Source organism: Rhinoderma darwinii (genome assembly GCF_050947455.1).
Source record: "Rhinoderma darwinii isolate aRhiDar2 chromosome 2 unlocalized genomic scaffold, aRhiDar2.hap1 SUPER_2_unloc_56, whole genome shotgun sequence".
In the NCBI taxonomy this organism is placed as follows: Eukaryota; Metazoa; Chordata; class Amphibia; order Anura; family Rhinodermatidae; genus Rhinoderma; species Rhinoderma darwinii.
The window spans coordinates 771,623-778,415 of NW_027461725.1; the positions used below are offsets into that span (position 1 = coordinate 771,623).

At 41.4% G+C, this 6,793-nt stretch overlaps 1 pseudogene; it reads right to left on the bottom strand.

Annotated features, from left to right (window-relative positions):
* Nucleotides 1-312: 312 nt before the first annotated feature.
* Nucleotides 313-489, bottom strand: LOC142681014 (U2 spliceosomal RNA; annotated as a pseudogene).
* Nucleotides 490-6,793: the final 6,304 nt, after the last annotated feature.

Here is a 6,793-nt window from a genome sequence, read left to right on the forward strand (position 1 = left end):
CAGTGGCTGGCTCAGGTGCAGCTCTTTAACCTACCTAGGAGGGAGGGCGGAGAGAAGACAAGGAAGGTGAATGAGCTGTTCCAATGTGAAATGCCGGAAACACAGAAACACAGACGACACAAAACAAGAGGTGGCAATGTATTAATTAATTGCATTTAATAAATTAGCTCATTATCACACATGACTGTACAAATGCATTGTCCAACAGGTGTTGAAATAATGGGATTAAAAGGGGAGATCCCATCCGAAAGACAAAAACAATGGCAAACACAAAAAGCACTTTTGGAATCTGATTTTAGTAAACACATAAGGAAAGGGTGCACCGGTCCTGGAAATACTGCAATACCAGGTCAATGCGTGGAGTGGACAGAGCAAGCTCTATTTCCATCTCCCTGTTCTAAAAATCCATTTAATATATGGTCCCCAGATAGGGGACGTATCAGATATTAAACTGATAAGAACAGATTTTTTTTTTTTTTCCTCAGTTAGCAGACTCTCGTTTATATTTCTGTAATCAGTTTCACGTCATGTGACTCAAACCATAAAACAAGGTCTAAAAAAACATCATTTGGAAAAAAAACTATTGGTCGACACTTCTAGTAAAATAATAAATAATCAAGTTTACTTACAAAAATTGTTCCATTCCGTATGTTTCCAGATTTCTTCCGCTTTTCCATCACCTAATCTCTTCTTATCACATAAAAACACTGTAAATAATCTGGATAAAAACACTTTTCTACATTCTCTCGGAGTTAGCATGTTCTTTCCAAAAACTAGCAGGTTTCTAGTATCCCATAAAACCTCCTTAAAAATAGTAAAAACAATCCAGCAGACGCGTACATTTAAATCAGAAGTAAAATCTTGACCAATTAAAACCCTTTCAAAAATAAAATTCCTAACACCAGTAAGTGCAGCAAACAGGCCCTCCAATAAAAACAGAACTTGTCTGGCATAAAAACAGTCCCAAAATATGTGGTAAATATCTTCTATACCTCCACAACCCTCTCTTGGACATACTTCTCGTATATTAATGCCCCGTCTACTCATAAAAGATCGGGTTGGGAGGCAGCCATGTAAGGAGAGCCATGTCACGTCTTTTTGTCTATTTGACAGCCCAGACACGTAAAATAACTTCCATATCTTAGCTGACTGTGCAGAACTGCAAAATGGCACATCACACAAAACCTCATCTTTCCTCAAATGTTGTACTATTGCACTTTTCTCAGGCTTACCAAGGGAACTCAATCGGTATTGATCACTAAAGGACCTGAGGACCGTATAAAAAACAGGCATTACCAATGACATAGGTCTCCTCAGGTCCCTTTCACACCATCCCCATTTTGTAAGCAACCAACCTGCTAGATACTTACACATGTCAGCTGTCCTGTTGTTGCACTGTACGGTTTTAAAAATCAATAAAAAATAATGCATTTTTATAAAAACCTCTATATTTGGAAAACCATACCCTCCCCGCTCGGGGTTGCTCATAACAGTCGCTCTTCTTATCTTTTCCATTTTTGATCCCCAGTAAAAAATGAACAGTTTCCTCGTCATTCTTCTCATCCATAACTTCCCCGGCGGGAGGATCATCGTTGTGTATAAAAGTAGAGGTAAAATCACAGCTTTGATTATTAAAATTTTCCCTTTAAAAGACAATTTTCTCAAATTCCAAAAATTTATCTTCTTCCCCACCTTTTTCTCCAATATTGCATGACTCTTCTTGCCTTTTAAATCTTTCTCAAAAATTATACCTAGTATCTCTATCTCTTCTTTCTTTTGAATCTTATCCACCACTACATCCATTTGTTGTCCAAAATTCACTAGCTGGCATTTGCTCCAATTTACATTCATCCCTGCCAAGCTACAAAAAATCCTCAAATGGAGATTCGCTCTATTTAGATCACTCTGAGAATTACAGATAAAGGCCACATCATCCATGTAGCCTATCGATTTTACATTTTTCCCATTGGCACCTGGGACAAAAACTCCTCTCATTCCTTTGTCCTGCTGAACTGATTTTAAAAGTGTTTCAATTACACATATAAAAAGAATTGGGGAGAGAGGGCATCCCTGTCTCACTCCTGATCTTACCCTAAATGCTTCACTAACATGACCATTTACTAATATTTGACTATTAGCTCCACTGTACAATCCTCTAATCACTCTAAGCAGTTTTTCAGGGACGCCTAGTTGTCTCAAAGCTGTAAACATAAAACGGTGTGACACTTTATCATATGCTTTTTCAAAGTCAGTTGATTCAATAAATAAAGGAATTTTGTTAAAATTTGAATAATAAATAATATCTCTTAAAAGCACTAAGTTGTCAGAAATCTTTCTTCCAGGTACTGCGCACACCTGATAGTCCCCTACCATAAGACCTATCACATCGTTTAACCTGTTTGCCACAATCTTTGCCACAATTTTATAATCATTATTTAACAATGTGATTGGGCGCCAATTTCTTATATCTTTTTCATCACCTTTTTTATGAATCAAAGTCACAATCCCATTCTGCATAGAAGATGATAAAAGCCCGCAACTAAAGATATATTGCACAACCTTATGAAATTCTTCCCCAATTATATGCCAATAAGAACAATAAAACTCAGCAGGGAGGCCATCGCTACCAGGAGTTTTCCCTTTTGCCATACCCTCCATGGCGCGCTTGACCTCCCCCTTCCTCACATCTTCCGTTAAAAAGCCAACACTTTCCTCTGGCACATTATTGGATAAAATCTTACAATAGTCATTAATCTCCACGTCAGACGCTCTGCTATCATTATTAAAAAGTGTTTCATAAAAGCCAACGATTCCCTTCACCATCTCCTTCCCAGTCACTTCACCATCTGGGGTTAGAATCGATTTAAAAAGCCCTTTGGAATTAAAACATTTCTTAAAAAAGTACCGAGTACACTTCTCATTCTCCTCCATATGCTGTACTTTTGCACGGTACACAATGTTTCTCCCACTTTCTTTCAAGCACTTTCTCCTCTCCTCCCTAATGTCCTCAATTTCGCTACTCACATCAAAACCAATATTCCTGAATTTATAAAGTGCTTCCAATCTTGAGATTAAAATGGCTTCCTTCTTCTTCCTATCTTGTGCCTTCTTAAAACAAATTTGTTTAAAAAACCCAGCAAACTTCTCCTTGGCCCAATCCCACCAGACCAGTATGCTGCTAAAACACTTCTGTTTATCAACACAAGATAAAAACACTTTTTTAAAATCTTCCACTACCTCTTCATCCTGCAAAAGACTTATATTTAATTTCCAGAGCCCTCTGCCAAAGACAGCTGACTCTGAGACACTTATTTCCGCAGTAATAATCTTATGATCTGAAAAGCTGGTCATCACTTGGTCACATCGAGCCACCTTAACTCCTTCGGACGCAAAAATATAATCAATCCGGGATTTTGATCTCCCACTATCAGCTATGTATGTAAAATTCTCCTCGGTGGTAACCATCAGCCCTGCGTCTGTATAACGTAAGTCCTGCACCATATTATTTAAAGCATTAGAGGTAATATCTAACTTGACATCTGTAGAGCTCTGACGATCATTAATACTTCTGATACAATTAAGATCACCTAAGACAATGGTAAAAACCCTACCAGGCATAAAAAGTTTAAGAGTTTCTAAAAATGACACACGTGCCTGCTTATCTGCTGGTGCATAAGCATTAAAAATCCTAATACGTTGTCCTAAAAACTCTAAAACCAATATCATAAAACGACCTGGTAAAATCACATTACACTCCAAAACTTTAAAATTACTGTTCTTGAGTAAAATACCAATGCCTTCATTTTTATTCTCAGCGCAAGGCGACCAGAAGGACTGCCCCTGAGGCCACTCACTGCTATGGGGTGCAGATCTTATAGCACACTCTTGCAAGCATATCACATCAACCTTCAATGTGCTTAGGTGGTCAAAAATTACAGCTCTTCTTGTGCTGGATCCAATGCTCCGCACATTCAGTGTAGCTACCAACACACTCATTATTGCGACTATAGCAATGCTCACCATTTTGTCAGCCATATTCTTACTTAAAAGGGCCCTGTCTCTCAACCTTGCGACTTAAAAAAAACCCTATATCAGGCGATCCTGTATCAGAATCCCTGCACATCTGACTACCTCCAGTTAAGACAGGATCCCTCTGCAACCCAGTCCAAGACCCTTCTACCCTAGTTCTTTTACTGGCAGAAGCGGCCTCCCCTTCCTCCATTCCTCTCTCAATATCAACATCATCAGCATCTTCATATTCTTCTTCACTTAAAACTCTTTGTCCTGGAGTCAAGGAGACATCAGCGCTATCACCCTGGCACTCCATCTCCTCACCTTCCCCAACTGCAGGATCAGGGCAATCCTCCCCATCCACATCACTCTCACTACTATTGGAGATATTCTCTACCATCACTGAAGGAGCCAGAAAGATCTCATTCAAAATGTCCTCAAGCCCCTCCCCCTCATTTGAATATGCATTTCCCTCCAAAACTGTTTTTCCCTCCAAAACTGTTTGTCCACCATCTTCTGTGGAACTACAAGCACCAACAATCCTTCTATCTGCTTGTACTTTTGCAACATCTTGCAAGCCATGACTTATACTTTTAACTCTGTCTGCATATGTACTTTTGCCTCTAATGGAACTATTCCCAATTCTCTTAACTCCTTCCTCCCTTGCCTGCACCTGCTTCCCCCAGTGTACACATTTTCTTGCTAGATGATTCCCACTTCCACATATGTCACACAACCTTGCTACCTGACATTCTCTAGCACTATGTCCTGGTTTATTACAGTTCCTACATACCTCTTCTTTCACTGGACAATTTTCCTGTACATGGCCATAAACAAAACAATGCCTGCAATACATATCCTGTCCTGGGTAGTAACAAAAGCCCCTCTCTCCACCAATTGAAAAAACTGCAGGTACCTCACAATCTTCTTTAAATATAACAAAAAATCTTCTTTTACCATTCAAATATCCATGTTTGTTCACCAAACTTCTGTCAAAAACTACTTCCTTGCAATATCTTGTCAAAAAAACCTTCACCGTGTCGTCCTTAACTTTTGGGTTATACATGTGCACTATTAACATTTTCTTTTGCTGTTTAAACGATGGTATCACTCTTATATGCTCCAAAACAGTCACTTTCTTCTCCTCCTTCATCTTCAATATATCCGCATACACTTTCTTACATATATCCTCAAAACAAAGAGTGATATCATAAATTCCTTGCCTCTGGAAATCTTGCAAAGCTAACACATCCGTTACCTTGAGATAAGGGAGCTTCTGCAGAATCTCCCTCACGATCTGATCCAATCCAATTCGGTCACGAAATCCCTCCTCGACTTCCAATCGCACCGTGTCCTCAAGTCCTTGAGCCGTTTTCGCCATTTTGCAGGTCGATATATTCTCCAACCCACGATCACCCCCGAACACAATCCGGGGCCCCCACAAGGAGGACCCCGATCACTCCTTCTGACGCAGACCAGTAGCAGTCCCCCACCACTGATCTTTGCCAAAAGGCCGAGAAGCGATAACCCGAACGGGCCGCGCGTTGACCGAGCCTGCCCAATACTGCTGTTCACCCCTTGCAGCGATTCAGCCTACTCCTAGGCAATTCCATGGGGCCCTGCAGGCTCACACACACTCACAGCTACTAAGCGGGAGGTGAATAAAGGCCGGAGAGGAAGCAAGACAGGATTTGCTTCTTTTGCTTGCACCACAATGCAGTGCTGAAAGAGGAGGAATCGACATAAAAACGCCTTCCTGGCAACGCCCAAATGCCCTCCTGCCGTGCAAACACTGGCAGCAGCAGCAGCAGCCCACTGCCCACTGCCACCCCTTCTCCTTTCACACCTTGTATCAGCTTTAATCCAGTCCAGTGCTGCCTGCTGAGCAGCACTGACCAACACTGCCTGGGCCCAGGCTTTTATCTCTGAGGCCCCATTATAATGTCAGAAAGCTGGCTCTGGCTCCTGAGGTCTCCACTATGACACGTGCAAAGTTCCGTCTGAACTTTATATAAGACGGTGCGGCTCAGTCAGTCACTCAGTGTTGCCTGAGAGGGCAACACTGCAACAGCCGGCCCCCAGGCTGTCTTTTTTTTGCACAGCTAGTTGCCTCCAGGAGGCCACAAGAGGGAGACAAGTGACTGCAAAATGGAAAATAGGCATCCACCAACTTTACAGACAACTTGTTCTCCTTGCTCCTACAACCTCCATCCTTGCACAGTTTGTTATTCTTCCAGGTAACATAGTAACAAATCCAAATTGCTGCTCTCTTTGTAGGCAAGCAAGGGTTTGTTGCAACTGCAATTCTTACTTCTTCTTGAAATGTAGGGACCACAGTACATTCCATCACATCCATCTAGTGTACACAGGTAGGTCCATTGTGACGGGCGGGCGGGCGGGCTGGCTGCTTTAATGGCTGTTTGCTGTTCCCCTACTCCACTCCACTATTTGACTATGGTGCTGCATCAATCAGTGGCTGGCTCAGGTGCAGCTCTTTAACCTACCTAGGAGGGAGGGCGGAGAGAAGACAAGGAAGGTGAATGAGCTGTTCCAATGTGAAATGCCGGAAACACAGAAAGACAGACGACACAAAACAAGAGGTGGCAATGTATTAATTAATTGCATTTAATAAATTAGCTCATTATCACACATGACTGTACAAATGCATTGTCCAACAGGTGTTGAAATAATGGGATTAAAAGGGGAGATCCCATCCGAAAGACAAAAACAATGGCAAACACAAAAAGCACTTTTGGAATCTGATTTTAGTAAACACATAAGG